Consider the following 17,881-nt stretch of genomic DNA (forward strand, 5'->3'; position numbering starts at 1 on the left):
ATGGAAAAAATTAGGCATTTCATCAATCACACCTTCATCCTTTGGGAGATGCCATGTTTTTTTCCAGTTTCTGAGGGGAGGCCAGAGCCATCCCTAGTCTTCCAATTTTTTTGGAATAGTCACATTGGTCGGTCATATATGATCCCAGATAATTAAATTCATATACTGTCTTTACAGCTTGTCCATTAATTGTGATGTCCACTTGCATCCTGTTTTTGTTAGTTGTGTCAACGTATATTCATTTTGTTTTCATTAGATTCTGGAATAGTTCATATTCCTCACTAACTGTTTTTACAGACTCTAACAGTTGTTGCATTGCACTGGTCGTTGTAGCAAAGAGCATTATATCATCAGCATGTCTGAGGCTGGTTAAGAGGTGACCATCAATGGAAATCCCAGCTCCATCCACTTGTCAAAAGCTTCCAAGGCTTGTCTTGGCTTGGGAACAAAATATGCCCTTTTCTCACACCCTGCCCAGTGGAAAACTACTTGTTGCCTACTACTGTCCGCACTGTGGTCTGTTGGTGGTAGAGGCTTGTGATGAGTTCAGTGGGATGCTTTGGAATTCTCATGTCTGCCAGAGTCCTCCAAAGAAGGTTGTGTCAGACGGTATCAAATGCTTTTGAGTAGTCGATGAAGCACATAATCAGTGGGTGATTGTATTCTCTGGTTTTTCAATGATGTGACAGATGTTTGTGATGTTGTCACATGTGCCTCGGCCCTCTCTGACACCAGCTTGTTGTGGTGGTAGTTCTGCTTCTACCCTACATTTCATGCGATTCTGGATTATGTAGACCAGAACTTCATCTGCGTGCGATACGGAGATGGCACGATAGTTCCTACATATGTCTCCTTTCTTTGGTAAGGGTAGAAAAATTCCCTTTGTCCAGTCCTCTGGCCAATATCTAGTCATCTATACATCATTACAAATGTTCCACATAAGATCAGTACTGCATTTACCAACTGCTTTTGATAATATTGCTGGCACATTATCTACCCTGATGATTCATTTTCATAATAGCATGCCCCGCTTCCTGTCACAGGATTGATGGCTCTGGCTCTGTGCTCTCTTTTCTGTTGTCCTGTAGTACGAGTGGCTCTGGTGAGGCATACATACTGTCATAGTAAGCTCGCCACCTGAATTTAATATCATCATTCTCAGTGGGCACTCTACCTTCATGTTCTTTTCTTATGTTTGATCACAGGGAAAATCTTTTGTAAGAAGTCCAACCATTTGAACATACATTTTGTATTATTACTCCCTTTATAATTCTCAAGTTCCATACATTTTGCCCTTATATATCTGCTCTTTTCTTGTCTAGTCTGCCTTTGAATCTGTCTGCTCATCTTATAATCTCTCTTACATTCTTCTGTCTCTACGCTGTTCTCGTCCACTCTGCATCATTTTTCTGCTAGCTCAAACACCTTCCCCATTAATCATGGTGTGGTCCGATACTGACTTTTCAGAATATGTGCTTGAGGTTATTCTGCTCTGTCACTTGTGCCAATGCCTCAAATCCATTCTTGAGAGAAGTTCCATAATTTTTGTTGATTCTGGACAAGTCCAAACACAATGGACCCATCCAACACTGTATCTTTTTAAGTTTTACTTTGATGTTTGAGGCTAATAGCTGATGGTCTGACCCATAATCTGCACTCGGGAAAGTTTTTGTCCATTGGACACTTGATCTCCAGCATTGCTGTGTGATTACAAAGTTGATTTGATTCTTTCTCATGCTTTAGTCAGGTGGTATTTCCTTGCCTAAGGACATTGATATTTTTATATCCGCAGGTTCCAGACAGCAGGCGCCCTTTAACGCATTTTTCCAAGAGAAGAGCTAGCTCGGCCGTCTGCCACTCTGTCATTTGAAAAGAAGGTTCCAAAACACATACCCTTTTGTTGTGGGGCTTGTGTCAATTGATACACAGTCTTCAGCAATGAGAGAAGATTAATTTGGCTGTGAGCACATGTATCTTTTCTGAGCCACTTTCTTACTAGAGAGGGGCCCAAAGCAAATCCCCAGATCTCAGCACAAACAAACAGAGAAATTGTTGTTAACATCATCCAACACAGTACAGGGTAGGGCCAGAGGCCCAGATTCTGGACTTACCTGCACCCACCCCATGCAATCACTGCTCCACGCTGGGCTTATTGAGACAATGTTTCTGTAGCAGACACCTCTTCGGTAGACATTGTGGCTCACGGCTGAAGGGGCTCTTCTGGTGCCAGTAGTTTCTCACAGGTTCAGTTAACAGACATGAATGAGTGGGAGCAGTGGAAAAGCTGACTCAAGTAGAACCCACTCTTGAACTTGGCTACATCTGCCATTTCAGATCCTGCACACACAGTACAGGGGAAGATTGGTAGCTAATGAATTCAGATTCATCTTATGGATTCTGATTATGAATCAGATGGTGACTGTGCAGCTACAAACTGCCCACAATGCAGGGTTCATTGAGTCCTTAGGCAATTGAGATGCATCAAGAGAAACTAGGGAGTTACTAACAGTGAAGCAAACGTGACTGAAAGCCAGGGAGAGGGAGGAAACTGCTTTGGTGTAATAGAAAATGACCAGTGTACACTATGTGATGCACTGTTACTCACGTCTTAATGGCAGTAATGGAAAAGGAGACTTTTAGGGCTAATCTAATTTACCCACATTTTTATTGAAATTATGCATAACAATTCCGCCCACCTATAGCACAAGTTAAGTTTAGATAACCCTACTTAGTAATGCAGTGCAGTATGTCCTCTAATCTAGTTTCTAATGAATAAAAGTCTGCATGTTGGCATGTTCTATAAATAAAAAGCACAGGCCGATAGCTGAACACTGAAAGCGCTAATAATTCTGGAGAGTAAGCAGTTGCTGAATGCTAACATAAAACCAAATGCCCGTTAAACTGTACATTTAGTGACAAACCCAGGCTGCAAAATTCATGTCCTAATTTGAACACCTCAGAGTTTTAAAGGAATATTTGGATCTGAGGTTTTGGTTTGGCACAGTGTAAAAAGAGAGGCTATTTGCAAGAGCTGGTCTTGGATCAAGATTTCAATTCTGAGTTTCCCTCAGAGTTTGAAGATATTTGGCCTATGGCTTCATAAAGCATTATAGTCAGAGAGAGTCAAGCTTTTCCAATCCAAAGAGCTACGTATGGAATATAGAGAGACACCAATGGACTAAGGAAAAATGCAAAAGGTTAGAGGAGCCTCTCTAAGGCTGACTGGCAACTACATTAAAGATGACCTTGTGAAATCATGCAGACATACAATATTTCATTCTTCAGTGCCTCGTGTTGTCATTTATACCTGTAGAAGGTGGGGGGAAAACTCTCTAAATCTAAGTGTAACCCTTCTGCCAGGTGGTGTCAGCAGCAGCAACAAGGGCTGGGTTCACTATCTAGGGGTTCCTCTCAACAATACAAAACAGAAGTGGCCCCATAATCTGAGAAAATTTAACACCGCCACTGGGCACCTCTAAAAGGCAATTCATCCCCACTCACGAGCATCGGGGATTGATCCACACTACCGCTAAAGTCGATGTAATTTACGTCCCTTACGGGTGTGAAAAAGACACCCACCCGAGTAATGCAAGTTAGAGTGACCTAAGCACTGGCCACACCGGTGCTATCTCCTACTGTTATAGCTTCCGCCTCTTGTAGAGGTGGATTAATTCTGCTGACGGGAGAGCGCTCTCCGGTCAGCATAGCGCGTCTTAACCAGGCGCGCTACAGAAGCGCAGCTGCATCGGTACAGCTGAGCGCTGTAACACTCTAGTGTAGACTTGCCCTGAGTCTCTGTATAACAAAATAAAACAGTGATTAAAAGGGAGAGGGAACTCAGCATTAATTTGGGAAAACACTGCAACAGTGATTGAAAAGCATGTAAACCGCAAGTAAACATCCACCCCACCGTGTGTTGGGCAGTGTCCTTTGACTCAGTTTCCCACTTTGTGGTGTGAAAATTTAACAAAGGGACATGACTTCTCTTTTCCTTCTGCTGCACCCCACTCAGAGTTTGTTATCCAAGGTCAGTAACATCTCCAGAATCGGGGGATGCGTTTTGGGGGGTTCACCTCCCATTCTTGAGGGGAGCAGGTGGTTGAGTGATGTCTCCACTTGTGCTCATCAGTGTCTCTTCAGCTTCTCACAGATGCTACTGTCACTGCTGCCTCTTGCTACCTTGCTGAGTTCAGAGGTTCTATCACTTAATCATGTTCTCAGTGATATCAGCTCTTTAATGATCTCTGTGGTTACTTCTTCCGCATTGTCTTTTCACAGCCACAGTCTAAAGCTTAGTCACATTAGACTAGATTATCACTGAGAAAGAACCAAGACTTTCAAAGAATTTAAACAGCTCTGTTTTTTCACATTGGATGGGGGAAGCATCAAATATTTTACAGGGCCTTTTCAACAAGGCCACACCACCAGATGAGAACCCCTAACCCCACCCCTGGATTCTTACTTGGATTTGGCATCACTACCCCCTACTTAGTGAGTGAATTTAAAATTAGGGTGACCCCCTCAATTAGTGCCTGCTAAATACAGTCTGCTGCCATTTACTCACACATATCATTACCCCTGCATTCAGCACTAAAGTGAATTTTAACCCAAAACAGCCAAAATTGTTCAGTTTGGCAAAGCAGCTCTATCCTGTACAGTCGGATCCTGAAGTCCCCCCTCGTTTCCCCCCAGTTCGTCACTAGATGTTAGGGGAAAGTTCATTCAGACCCTGGCTGACATCAGTGATAGCATTTTACCCTGCAGTTGCCCAGGAGTAAATGATGAAACACAGGGGAAGGCACTGAAAAATCAGGCTCATATTCTGAAATCAGCATTTACAGCTGTACTTTGGCTTCAGTCACATTTTCCTCTTCTAGAAGTTCATCCCCAAGTTTTCAACTCAAGTAAAAGAAAGTCATTCTATTCAAATTTCCCTGTGTACTTTTTTAGATGAAAGCTAAGCTCTATAATTAGTGCCCACTTCAAAAACTAAGATTCCTGAATTATTTATTGGCATAGCAATACGGGGCATGGTTAAAGGAGCCTGGAGATATTCTCCAACAGTCAGGCTGGAGGGATTCAATTTAATAAAAGCAGAAAATAGTACAGCTTTTTTTCTAAAATACTAAGGGAGGAAAAAAAGTAAAAGCTATGCTAAAGTCAGAACGGTATCATACGCCTAAAGGCTTAGGTACAATGCTATTGAGATAAAATTAGAGGTGGCTGGACACCTCTGTGAAATGATACATACTAACCACCCTAAGGGAACAAGCAAGTCACCAAACTTTGCTCAGAAGAATCATAAAGTATGACTTCTGATTTCTGCTTGTAAAAGTTTTGCATTGCACTAATTGTCACAGCTCAGCTTTAATTATATCTGTTCAGAGGCTGTTCCATATGGGACAAAACAAGTTTAAGTGCTAATTAAGAGGATCCTTTTTTCTTTCCTTTTGTATGAGTTACAGTGAGGAAGGGAACTTCTCTTTGCGAACTAGCAAAAACAATCAAGGGAGTCCACTCTAAGACAATGCCATTTGTGATGCTTATGTGTCTATTAAAGATTAAACCCCAGCTGCAAACAGAGACTCAGATATTACAGTGGTGTTGGGGGGGGGGGGCATATAAGAACCTGGATATGCTCTCTGTCCCTACTTGTGTTTCTGAAAATGGGTGGGGGGGAGTATTTTTAAAAGAATCATTTCCATTTTACTGTAACACTATGTAGTCTAAATCTCTAGAGAGGAGGAGCTTTCTGCTGTCATCCCTTGATGACAAAAGAGTCAGAGAATGAGTCAGACCTTATTGCATGGTTGTTACCTATTATCCCAGTGTGAACATTATGGTTCCTTTTTAAAAAAATTAATCATTTAAGTTTTGGGTGTAGGGGTAGTGAAATGCTATCTTATTGTGTGACAAAAGGGCAGCAGAAACATACTGAATAGGTCCTGAGTGAGAAGTCACTATAGCTAAAGTCTCAGTCTTGCATGGCTTGGTAAAGGAACTTGGACACAAGTCAGAGAAAAGAAAGAGTGTGTGTGTGCCTATGTCTCTGCCTGCCTCATGATAGGGAGTTTATTTGAGAGCTTTATGCACTAGTGAACTTTCTTCTTCCACAGTATAACGGCAGAGTTGAGCAAATTCTGGAAAGGATCCTTCTATCTCATGTTACTGGAAGAGAAGTTCTTATAACAAAGTTAAATGGTATGTGCGAACCTACAATTGGTATTATGGCAGGAGATAGCATTGAGGGGGTGTTGTTGTGAGAGGTAATACAGAGGTGGCCCAAGACATTCAGTTGCTATAGCTAAGTGAGGTGGTAGAGTCTCTAGACTGAACTGACTGTAAAGCCAACATTGTGGTAAGAGATGGTGTAGATGCAACATCCGCGGTAAGCGAGCACAGAGGAGGCATCACGGCATCTTGTCATAGAAGTCAGACTGCCTCTCTAGGGATTAGAGGTGGACCTGCCTGAGTGCAATCAGCGATTCTAGGGCTCCCTTGAACACTGACAACAAACCATGAGTGAGGTGCAGTGGAGGGAAGTGGTGTGTTAAAGGGAACTTTTGTCTATCAGACAGTCACATCAGCAGATGGGGGAAACTGAGGCAAATGTTTACTGCTAAAGATGAGGGGTGGTGTTTTACTTATTATTTGTTTACATGTACTGTTGATTTGTTATTGTTGGTTTTGCCCACATCAATGCTGGTTCCTTTCTGCCTTAATATAATTTTCCTTGTTACATACACAGATTCAGTGGTTGCAGGAGGGGAAGTATTGCCTGATAAGGAGGCCAAAGGGAAGATATTTTGTTTGCTCTGGTTTCTGGGGGATGAGGGGGTCAAGCCAGAGTATTTGCCAATTTTAAGAGGAACCCCTGATGCTCCAGACAGAAGGCTTATATTATTTTTTGGTTAAGGTCAAGTGTGGTATTACTGTAGCATATGATGTGTCCCTCTTCTTGGGGGACAGTTTCCTATCCTGTGAGGGGAATTGACGCAACAACCTATTCAGTCTTTTCAAACTCTATGTCCCTTTGGATTACAATCACCCGCAGAGCAGTGTTTCTAAACCTTTTCAGGTTGGTGACTACTTAGCAAAGTAAAAAAATTCCATGACTCCTTTACATTTTCTATAAATGAGTAAAAAAATATCAGTGGTAACAATGATAAAAGCCTCTATAACTTATTTGTGTGAGATTTGAGAGGCTGACAGAGAATACAGGACCTTGAAGAGCCAGGGTGTGTGCGGAGTCAGGGAGTGAGATTTTCTTTGCTTTAGACAATAATAAAATTTTTAGTGCCTCACAATCCCCGTCATTGCCCTTTGTGATTCCTCCAGGTGCACGCTGGGGGAACCCATCTGTAGAGAAACATTGTAGAGAACGTGCACTTTTTATGCAGCCGGTGGTAGGCTTGAGACACTGAAATGTCCTAGGCTGATGCGTGAAATGCCCATGATTCTTTGCAAATGTCAGCATGCAATAGAGTTAAGTTGAGGTTTTATTATCAGTAAAACAATCCTAATGATTGTTCATTTTTATTTATTGTTTTCCAGCCTCCATGCGTGTGCTAGGCACCTCAACACAGACAGACATGACTCCCTTCCCCAAGGAGTTTGGAAACTAATTCCAGACAGAAGGGGAAAGGTGTTTAACCAAATCGTAGGGTGAAGGAGTACACGGGCCCCATCCATCAGAGTATGGGTAAAATGTTCAAAAGCACCTATATGACTTAAAGAACAGGAGTACTAGTGGCACCTTAGAGACTAACAAATTTATTAGAGCATAAGCTTTCATGGACTACAGCCATATGCATCCGAAGAAGTGGGCTGTAGTCCACGAAAGCTTATGCTCTAATAAATTTGTTAGTCTCTAAGGTGCCACAAGTATTCCTGTTCTTTTTGCGGATACAGACTAACACGGCTGCTACTCTGAAACCTGTCATTATGTGACTTAGATACTGATTTCAATAGGAGAGAGGCGCCTACAGACCTTTGATAACCAAGGCCTAACCCCCTATAACTCCCCCCTATATGGATGCTAAGCCTCAAACCCTACCACTGCTCTGCCTACAGGGTATTCCCACTACGGGTACATCTATGCTCTGAGGTGGGGGTTTGCTTCCCAGCTTGAGGAGACATTCCTCTGCTAGCCCTCTGTGGGCTGGGTACACTAAAAATTAAGCATATTGGCAGCAGCTTGAGCAGTGGGAGAGGATAGCCATGCACCGAGGAGTGTCTCTGACGGGCACACGCTCAGGGCGGCTCGTCCTTCCTGTGGCTTGCGCTGCCACAGCTACGCTCTCTTATTAGCATGCTTGCTTGATGAGAGCTACTGTGGGTATGTGTCCTTGATTGGGGAAGCACACGCTCCGGCTCGAAGTGTAGACACACCCTATGCTGTGGCTAACTAGCTGCACCTGCTGCAGTTAGAAGGAATCAATTAACATCTCCCAGCAAGGTGAGACCACCTGTTATCAGGGTGGGTCAACTAAAGGGCCCAAACTCTCAGGTACAATGATCTTTTGTAGGTTTGGAAGGGCACCGCTATATGGCCTGGCCATTACACCACTCCCGGTGGTGATGACCAGGGAGCCTAGTTTGTTTCCTGTGATAACATTTTTTTCCCCATTAACAATTGTAAAAATGCGCGATTAAAATGAAGTGCTGAACTTTAATTTCCCTAGCACAGTATAAATAAGTATCAGTTGAAAACAATGTTTTATTGTTATCCAGTTGATCCTCATTTATCCAAGCCTCTATTATCCGGCTCTCTGTATTAACCAAACCTCAGCCCCCCAGGGCTGACAGTGACAGGGCTCTGGCTGTCATCCCCAGGTTGCTGGGGCAGGAGAGAGACAAAGAGAGTGGACACTAGCTCTCTGCAGCCCACTTCGGGTATGTGTGTGCAGGGTGTGGGGGCAGGTACTTTGGAGGGGGGAGAAAAAGAAGACGCACAGAACCCCTGGCATGGGGGGGAGAAGGTAATGGGGGCACACAGACTTCCTAACATGGGGGAAATGGGGAACCCTGATGTGGGGACAAGGGGGGGAATAGGGGCACACAGAGCCCCTGGCACGGGGGGAGGGAAATGAGGGACCCTGGTATAGGGGGAGGGAGGTAATGGAAGGCACACAGACCCTGGAAGGGAGAAAGCTATAGGGGGAAATGGGGAGCAATGGTATGAGAGAGAAGGGAGATGTGGGGGGCACGCAGTACCCATGGTATGTGATGGAGGGAGGAATATAGGGGGCAAACAGAGCCCTGGCATGGGAGGCAAATGGGGGACCCTGGAAGGTGGTGGAAGGAGAATGGGAAGTGATAGGGAGTCCCTGAAATGGAGGGGCTTGTGGGAGTGACACACAGGTAGCTTGTGGAATGGGGAGGGGGGGCAGAATGGAAGGATGGCAAGAGCCCCCTGCTGTGTGCAATCAGCTTGGCCTACAGCAGCACTGAAGAGTGTGACCCTATAGTCAGGGTTGAAATTTGGCCATGTCCCAAGATTCCACCTCTTACTTAGTCCCTTCTACAATTAGCAAAATGACCTCAGACATTTGGAACTCTGAAACAAAACAGCTGATGCAAGTTGAAAGGGCTGTAATGAAAAGTAAATGGGTGAATAATAGGTGCGTGGAGGGAAAATTTGTCACATATGGTCATAAACACATTGTTTAAGGAAATTATACCTTTTGGATTATTGCATTCAACATGATGCCTATATTTTTTAATCATTACACTACTTCACATTACCATCAGAACCTAATATTGTAATGTTAAAAAATCGTGATGCTAATTCTAAATCCCTATTTACAGATGATTGTTACTGACAGTATGATTGATTTGGTTTAATATGGGATACTGACAATTCAAACCATGATGAGACTTGCTACATGCTATGTCATGATAGCTTGCAATATAGGGCTAAAGAAAAAAATATAGATTTTCATTTATGTCACACTCAGGACAACAATCATTTTAATACAGCAGGGATCTCTAGGGGCAGTTTTTCTGGGGGGCAGTTTGACACAGAAGATTGAGGCAGAACAGGATGCCTCAAGGATTTGTATGTTTTATAAGGCACTATTTTGTTGTAATGCTGTGTAATGGTGAAGCATTGCTTTATTTTGAATAATATAAAATCTAAAAGATATATAATTTTCTTGTTCAATACGATCAAGTGATTACATGTGAAACTCCACCCCCATCCACCCCCTAATTTTCAATACAGTTTTCATGTACAATAGTAGAGTGAAATGGGTCTCATCATTGGCCAAAACCATGATGCATGCATAGGAGTGTGTTTTTTTTAATAGCTTAGACAGTAAAACTGTCCTTCTTTGTCCAGCCAGGTGAGATCTGTTCTCTGAGTGATTCTCATACATTTTTAGTACTCAAGATGCCAGACTAGGGAGCCACAAAAAGATGAATTCTGTCCTAAAGTGAATGCACTTTCCAATTATTTCTTATCATGCATCTCAGAGGGATGCATGGGTGGATGAATTGTTTGTGTTAATGGGACTAGCATTGCCACAGCTACAGGTAGCTAGCAGTTTTAGGCCTGCATCTTGGTTTGCCCACTGCGTGTGCCCATTATTACAAATCCCCCTTTAGGTCAGTGCAACACATGCTTGGCACTGAGACTACATTAATTTTTCCATAGATCCCCCTCTGCACTGGACAAACTCCCCCACTACAGGGGGTTTTAGGGGTGTCTGCTGGCAGGAGAAGCCCTGGGAGTCAAGCTGCCTGGGAGCAGACTGAGAGAAAGGGAACTCTGGGGCAGGTGCTGAGGCAGAGTTCCAATATGGAAGGTCTTGTGCCTCTGACAGATTCCCAGAAAACGGAGGTACAAACCCTGCTCTCCCAACACAGGGATTTGTGAAAAATTCAATGGTGGAAAACAACGCAGCATTTACCTTCCCTCCCCACCACCTCTGCTACAGGGACCTCCGAATGTGGCTCCATGTCAATCTAAAACATTGTAGGAGAGTTTCACAAACTTGTCTCTCCAAAGCTAAAGCACTTGCCTGAAGCTTCCTTGAAAAGTCACTACACCTAGGTGAGATTTAAATCACCTATGACTAAGTCCTCCCACTCCCTGGCCATCTCTCACCCACCTCCCCACAACCAGCAGTGACATAAGGATCACTTTACACCTGTAACAGACATTACTAAACAGTAAGAGAAGTCTCCCTTCCCATTTTCTATCCACCTTTCTCCCAAAGCAGGTAAGAGCAACAAACATGTCGTGACAACATGGACAGAGTATTTTAAGTAAATGGATGTCTGATGCCATTGACACCTCCCTTTTTGCTGGGCCCGTCACTACCTATTATTATTGTCACTATTATTATTTCCAGTGTTATTATGCCACCATGCTTCCAGCACACCCACCACTACTCCAGAAACACACTGCTTCAGCTCCACTGACTCCCAGGACTCAACTACGTTACAGTTCCAAAAGACTTGCTCTTCCAGTGGGACTTCAACATGCATGTCAAAAAGGTCACACGTGCAAATGCCAAAAAACTCATCTCTTTATTTGCCTCCCTAAGACTTTCACAGGTCATCTCTGGTCCAATCCAAATAGCTGGTTACACCCTGGACCTCATCTTTGGCCTAAGTGCCAATATCAAGGACATCAAAACTCAGCCACTGTGTTGTGCAGACCATCACCTCACTAAGGCAGCAGTTAGACCTTTTCCAGCTCCAGGCAACAAGACAGACCCATGATCCTGTTTCAACTATGAAGACTCGTGGACTTCACCAAATTCCAGAGCCTGCTAATGGACAGCAGCACTCCATCCACAGAATGAGGACTTGAGGATCTGGTGAATCATCATTATATGGTAGTCTTGGTCATCACATCCTGTCCTCCAATGGGCCCTTCTTCCTCAGTGGCCACACAAATCTCCTTGGTTTTCTGACACCCTGGGACAGATGAAGAGAGGGGCAGAGGCTCAAGATCAGATGGCAGAAAATGAAGGCTGATTCATAGATTCATAGATTATAGGACTGGAAGGGACCTCGAGAGGTCATCGAGTCCAGTCCCCTGCCCACATGGCAGGACCAAATACTGTCTAGACCATCCCTGATAGACATTTATCTAACCTACTCTTAAATATCTCCAGAGATGGAGATTCCACAACCTCCCTAGGCAATTTGTTCCAGTGTTTAACCACCCTGACAGTTAGGAACTTTTTCCTAATGTCCAACCTAGACCTCCCTTGCTGCAGTTTAAACCCATTGTTTCTGGTTCTATCCTTAGAGGCTAAGGTGAACAAGTTCTCTCCCTCCTCCTTATGACACCCTTTTAGATACCTGAAAACTGCTATCATGTCCCCTCTCAGTCTTCTCTTTTCCAAACTAAACAAACCCAATTCTTTCAGCCTTCCTTCATAGGTCATGTTCTCAAGACCTTTAATCATTCTTGTTGCTCTTCTTTGGACCCTTTCCAATTTCTCCACATCTTTTTTAAAATGCGGCGCCCAGAACTGGACACAATACTCCAGCTGAGGCCTAACCAGAGCAGAGTAGAGCAGAAGAATGACTTCTCGTGTCTTGCTCACAACACACCTGTTAATACATCCCAGAATCATGTTTGCTTTTTTAGCAACAGCATCACACTGTTGACTCATATTTAGCTTGTGGTCCACTATAACCCCTAGATCCCTTTCTGCCGTACTCCTTCCTAGACAGTCTTTTCCCATTCTGTATGTGTGAAATTGATTTTTCCTTCCTAAGTGGAGCACTTTGCATTTGTCTTTGTTAAACTTCATCCTGTTTAACTCAGACCATTTCTCCAATTTGTCCAGATCATTTTGAATTATGACCCGGTCCTCCAAAGTAGTTGCAATCCCTCCCAGTTTGGTATCATCCGCAAACTTAATAAGTGTACTTTCTATGCCAATATCTAAGTCGTTGATGAAGATATTGAACAGAGCCGGTCCCAAAACAGACCCCTGCGGTACCCCACTCGTTACGCCTTTCCAGCAGGATTGGGAACCATTAATAACAACTCTCTGAGTACGGTTATCCAGCCAGTTATGCACCCACCTTATAGTAGCCCCATCTAAATTGTATTTGCCTAGTTTATCGATAAGAATATCATGCGAGACTGTATCAAATGCCTTACTAAAGTCTAGGTATACCACATCCACCGCTTCACCCTTATCCACAAGGCTCGTTATCCTATCAAAGAAAGCTATCAGATTGGTTTGACATGATTTGTTCTTTACAAATCCATGCTGGCTGTTCCCTATCACCTTACCACCTTCCAAGTGTTTGCAGATGATTTCCTTAATTACTTGCTCCATTATCTTCCCTGGCACAGAAGTTAAACTAACTGGTCTGTAGTTTCCTGGGTTGTTTTTATTTCCCTTTTTATAGATGGGCACTATATTTGCCCTTTTCCAGTCTTCTGGAATCTCTCCCGTCTCCCATGACTTTCCAAAGATAATAGCTAGAGGCTCAGATACCTCCTCTATTAGCTCCTTGAGTATTCTAGGATGCATTTCATCAGGCCCGGGTGACTTGCAGGCATCTAACTTTTCTAAGTGATTTTTAACTTGTTCTTTTTTTATTTTATCCGCTAAACCTACCCCCTTCCCATTAGTATTCACTATGTTAGGCATTCCTTCAGACTTCTCGGTGAAGACCGAAACAAAGAAGTCATTAAGCATCTCTGCCATTTCCAAGTTTCCTGTTACTGTTTCTCCCTCTTCACTAAGCAGTGGGCCTACCCTGTCTTTGGTCTTCCTCTTGCTTCTAATGTATTGATAAAAAGTCTTCTTGTTTCCTTTTATTCCCGTAGCTAGTTTGAGCTCATTTTGTGCCTTTGCCTTTCTAATCTTGCCCCTGCATTCCTGTGTTGTTTGCCTATATTCATCCTTTGTAATCTGTCCTAGTTTCCATTTTTTATATGACTCCTTTTTATTTTTTAGATCGTGCAAGATCTCGTGGTTAAGCCAAGGTGGTCTTTTGCCACATTTTCTATCTTTCCTAACCAGCGGAATAGCTTGCTTTTGGGCCCTTAATAGTGTCCCTTTGAAAAACTGCCAACTCTCCTCAGTTGTTTTTCCCCTCAGTCTTGATTCCCATGGGACCTTACCTATCAGCTCTCTGAGCTTCCCAAAATCTGCCTTCCTGAAATCCATTGTCTCTATTTTGCTGTTCTCCCTTCTACCCTTCCTTAGAACTGCAAACTCTATGATTTCATGATCACTTTCACCCAGGCTGCCTTCTACTTTCACATTCTCAACGAGTTCCTCCCTATTTGTTAAAATCAAGTCTAGAACAGCTTCCCCCCTAGTAGCTTTTTCAACCTTCTGAAATAAAAAGTTGTCTCCAATGCAGTCCAAGAATTTGTTGGATAGTCTGTTCCCCGCTGTGTTATTTTCCCAACATATATCCGGATAGTTGAAGTCCCCCATCACCACCAAATCTTGGGCTTTGGATGATTTTGTTAGTTGCTTGAAAAAAGCCTCATCCACCTCTTCCACCTGGTTAGGTGGCCTGTAGTAGACTCCTAGCATGACATCTCCCTTGTTTTTTACCCCTTTTAGCCTAACCCAGAGACTCTCAACACTTCCGTCTCCTATGTCCATCTCTACCTCAGTCCAAGTGTGTACATTTTTTAATATATAAGGCAACACCTCCTCCCTTTTTCCCCTGTCTATCCTTCCTGAGCAAGCTGTACCCATCCACACCAATATTCCAATCATGTGTATTATCCCACCAAGTTTCAGTGATGCCAACAATGTCATAGTTGTATTTATTTATTAGCACTTCCAGTTCTTCCTGCTTATTGCCCATACTTCTTGCATTTGTATATAGGCATCTAAGATACTGGTTTGATCTTTCCTCCCAGTTTTGTCCTGACTCTCCTTTCTCTCTGCCAATATAGCCCACACTCCCTCTCGTTTCCGACCCATCTCCCCGGTCTCCATGTTCCCCACTTACCTGTGGGCTTTGCTCACCTGTCCCCGTCGAACCTAGTTTAAAGCCCTCCTCACTAGGTTAGCCAGTCTGTGTCCGAACAGGGTCTTTCCTCTCCTCGAAAGGTGAACGCCATCTCTGCCTAGCAGTCCTTCCTCGAATAGCATCCCGTGGTCTAGGAAGCCAAAGCCCTCCTGGCGACACCATCTTCGCAGCCAGGCATTCACCTCCAGGATGCATCTGTCTCTGCCCGGGCCCCTACCTTTGACAGGAAGAATCGAAGAGAATACCACCTGCGCTCCAAACTCCTTCACCCGTACTCCCAGAGCCCTGTAGTCACTCTTGATCCGCTCAGTGTCACACCGCGCAGTATCATTTGTGCCCACATGGATGAGTAGCATGGGGTAGTAGTCAGAGGGCTGGATAATCCTCGACAATGCCTCCGTAACGTCTCGGATACGGGCCCCCGACAGGCAGCATACCTCCCGAGATGAAATGTCAGGGCGACAGATGGGCTGTTGAAACATAGCCCAGGATGAAACATAAATTGCTTCAAGCCTATGCTGAGTCTGCATTGCAGGCCACGAGAACCTTCCTTCTCCCCCTGGGAAGAGGATGAGAGAACAAACACGTGACAGATTTGTAGTTGCATTACTTAATGCGCTGCAGGAAGATGCTCAGATACTATGGTGATGAACACGTTAAAAAAACTATATAGAACAGAACAGACCCTCCCCACACACATGTCCACTGAGGCTGCACAAACTTCAGTGTCCCCTTTCCATCAGTGCTTCCACCCTCTACCACGTTCTGCCTACAAATGCCAAATCCAAACTCTGATGCTATTGAGCATGGACATATGTGGCTGGCTTGGGTGGGTTCAGTTTCCTGCCCCGTGGTGGCTCTAAGTCACCATTTTAGCTGTAATTTGCCATCGCGGCACATGTGCGCGTTAATTAAAGGGCAGTTTTTAAAATGCCCATCTGTGCCCTGCTGTGGCTGCCAAGTTGTTCAATTAAGCTGCTGCTGCATTGGAGTCTCCTACTGGAGCGTGCCCATGTGCGTTACACATCCCGGGGCTCCGAGGCAGCTGCTTCACACAGAACGGCTGCTAATGGCACAGAGAATTGGGATAATGATACATTTATTTTACTTTCTCATTTCCCGGAATGGGCTAAGGTCCCAGCCACTGCAACAGCAGAATCTTTACTGTCATCACCGAAACCATCCAACCCTGTTTTAGAATTAAGCACCTTGTGGTGTGGTATGTGGAAGCTGGAACTGCCATTGCCTGGGCTTTAGCTGTTTCCTGGATAAATGAAGAACTCCGGTTTCCCTAGCTGGGAGTGGAATTTAATAAAGACCAAAACACATACTTTTGGTCTTTAATAAGGGCCAGCTTCATCTAAGAAATAAGATTGTCCTGTGGCTGTTACGCTAGATACTATATTAGCGTAAATAAGTTCTGGACATCTCAGTAAAAATGGATGTAGCCTCAATCATGAGGACACTTGCTGATGAGTGATTCTAATGATTATAACACACGGCAGGGAGACTCGCTGCAGTATTTGAGAAAAGATTTGGGGGTTTTCTAGGGAGGTCAGTTTCACAAATATGGGTTGCCCTAGAGTTTATGGTTGTTGTGGCTTATATATTGAAGAAATGACAGGATTAAGATATTTTAAAAAAAAACATATTTATTTTGTTAGAATTAATAATTTAGGGTATAATACAGTGACCAGACATCCCGATATTATTGGGACAGTCCCGATTTTAGGGGACTTGTTCCGCGTCCCAACCTTACATTTGTCCCGATATCGGGGACCGTCTGGACCGCAGCCGCGGCACCGTAGCCGCGGTACCGCTGCTCACCACTTCCTGGGGCAGCTCGCGGCGCTCGCCCACTGGCAGGAGCACGGCGTGCTGCAGGGGCGGGGCTTGCAGGCATCGGGAATGGGCAGAGAGCCCTCCGCCCCCCCACCCCACCCGACCTGACCTGCAACCCTAGGAGCCAGAGGGACCAGCCTGCCGGATGCTTCCCAGGATGGGAGCCACCCCAGGTAAGCCCTGCCGGGACTCCCCACCTCGCCCCCTGGCAGGTCCCTCTGGCTCTTAGGGCGGGGGGGTCTCTGTGTGCTTCCGGCGCCTGCAAGCCCCTCTCTGTGGCTCCAGCAGCTCCCATTGGCACTTTTCCCGGCCAATGGGAGCCACGGAGCTCGTGCTTGTGGTGGATGCAGCACGTGGAGAGTCTGGAGACTCCCCTCGCCGCTCTGATCCTAGGAGCCAGAGACCTCCCAGCAGGGCTGGTGAGTGCAGCCAGGGAAGGGGGCAGGGTGTGATGGAGTGAGTGTCTGGGAGCTGTGTGCAGGGTGCTGGGCTGTGAGAGTGTGGAGGGTGCTGGGCAGTGTGGGAAGTTTGTGTGTTTGGGGTGCTAGACAGTGGGGGCCTGTTGGGGGGTGCTGGGCAGTTGGGGAGATCTGTGTGCGTCAGGGCACTGGGCAGTGCGGGTCTGTATGGGGCATTGTGTAGTTGTGGTGGTGCGGTTGTGGGGAAGGGCACTGAGAGGGAGGAAGGAAGGGAGGGAGGGAAAATCTGTGTGTATTGGGAAACTAGTGAGTGGGCGGTTCTGTGTGGGGTGCTGGGCAGCTGTGGTGGGGCTGTGGGCAGGGGGGCGGGGTGTGTGTGCACTGCACTGTGCATTTGTGGTGGAAGGGTTGTAGGGGGGCTCTGGGCATAGTAGATCCAGGGGGCCTACCCTCAACAGGAAGGGGCATGCTGGTAGCACAGGGCCAGGCGGACCAGTGTGCCTCTGGCTCCGGTCGGGGCTGTGCACCTGTGTCTGTCTGTTCGTCCCGTCCCCCTGCCCACAGCCCCACCACAGCTGCCCAGCACCCCACACAGAACCGCCCACTCACTAGTTTCCCAATACACACAGATTTTCCCTCCC

Source organism: Trachemys scripta, chromosome 2 (assembly GCF_013100865.1).
Source record: "Trachemys scripta elegans isolate TJP31775 chromosome 2, CAS_Tse_1.0, whole genome shotgun sequence".
Classification (NCBI taxonomy): domain Eukaryota; kingdom Metazoa; phylum Chordata; order Testudines; family Emydidae; genus Trachemys; species Trachemys scripta.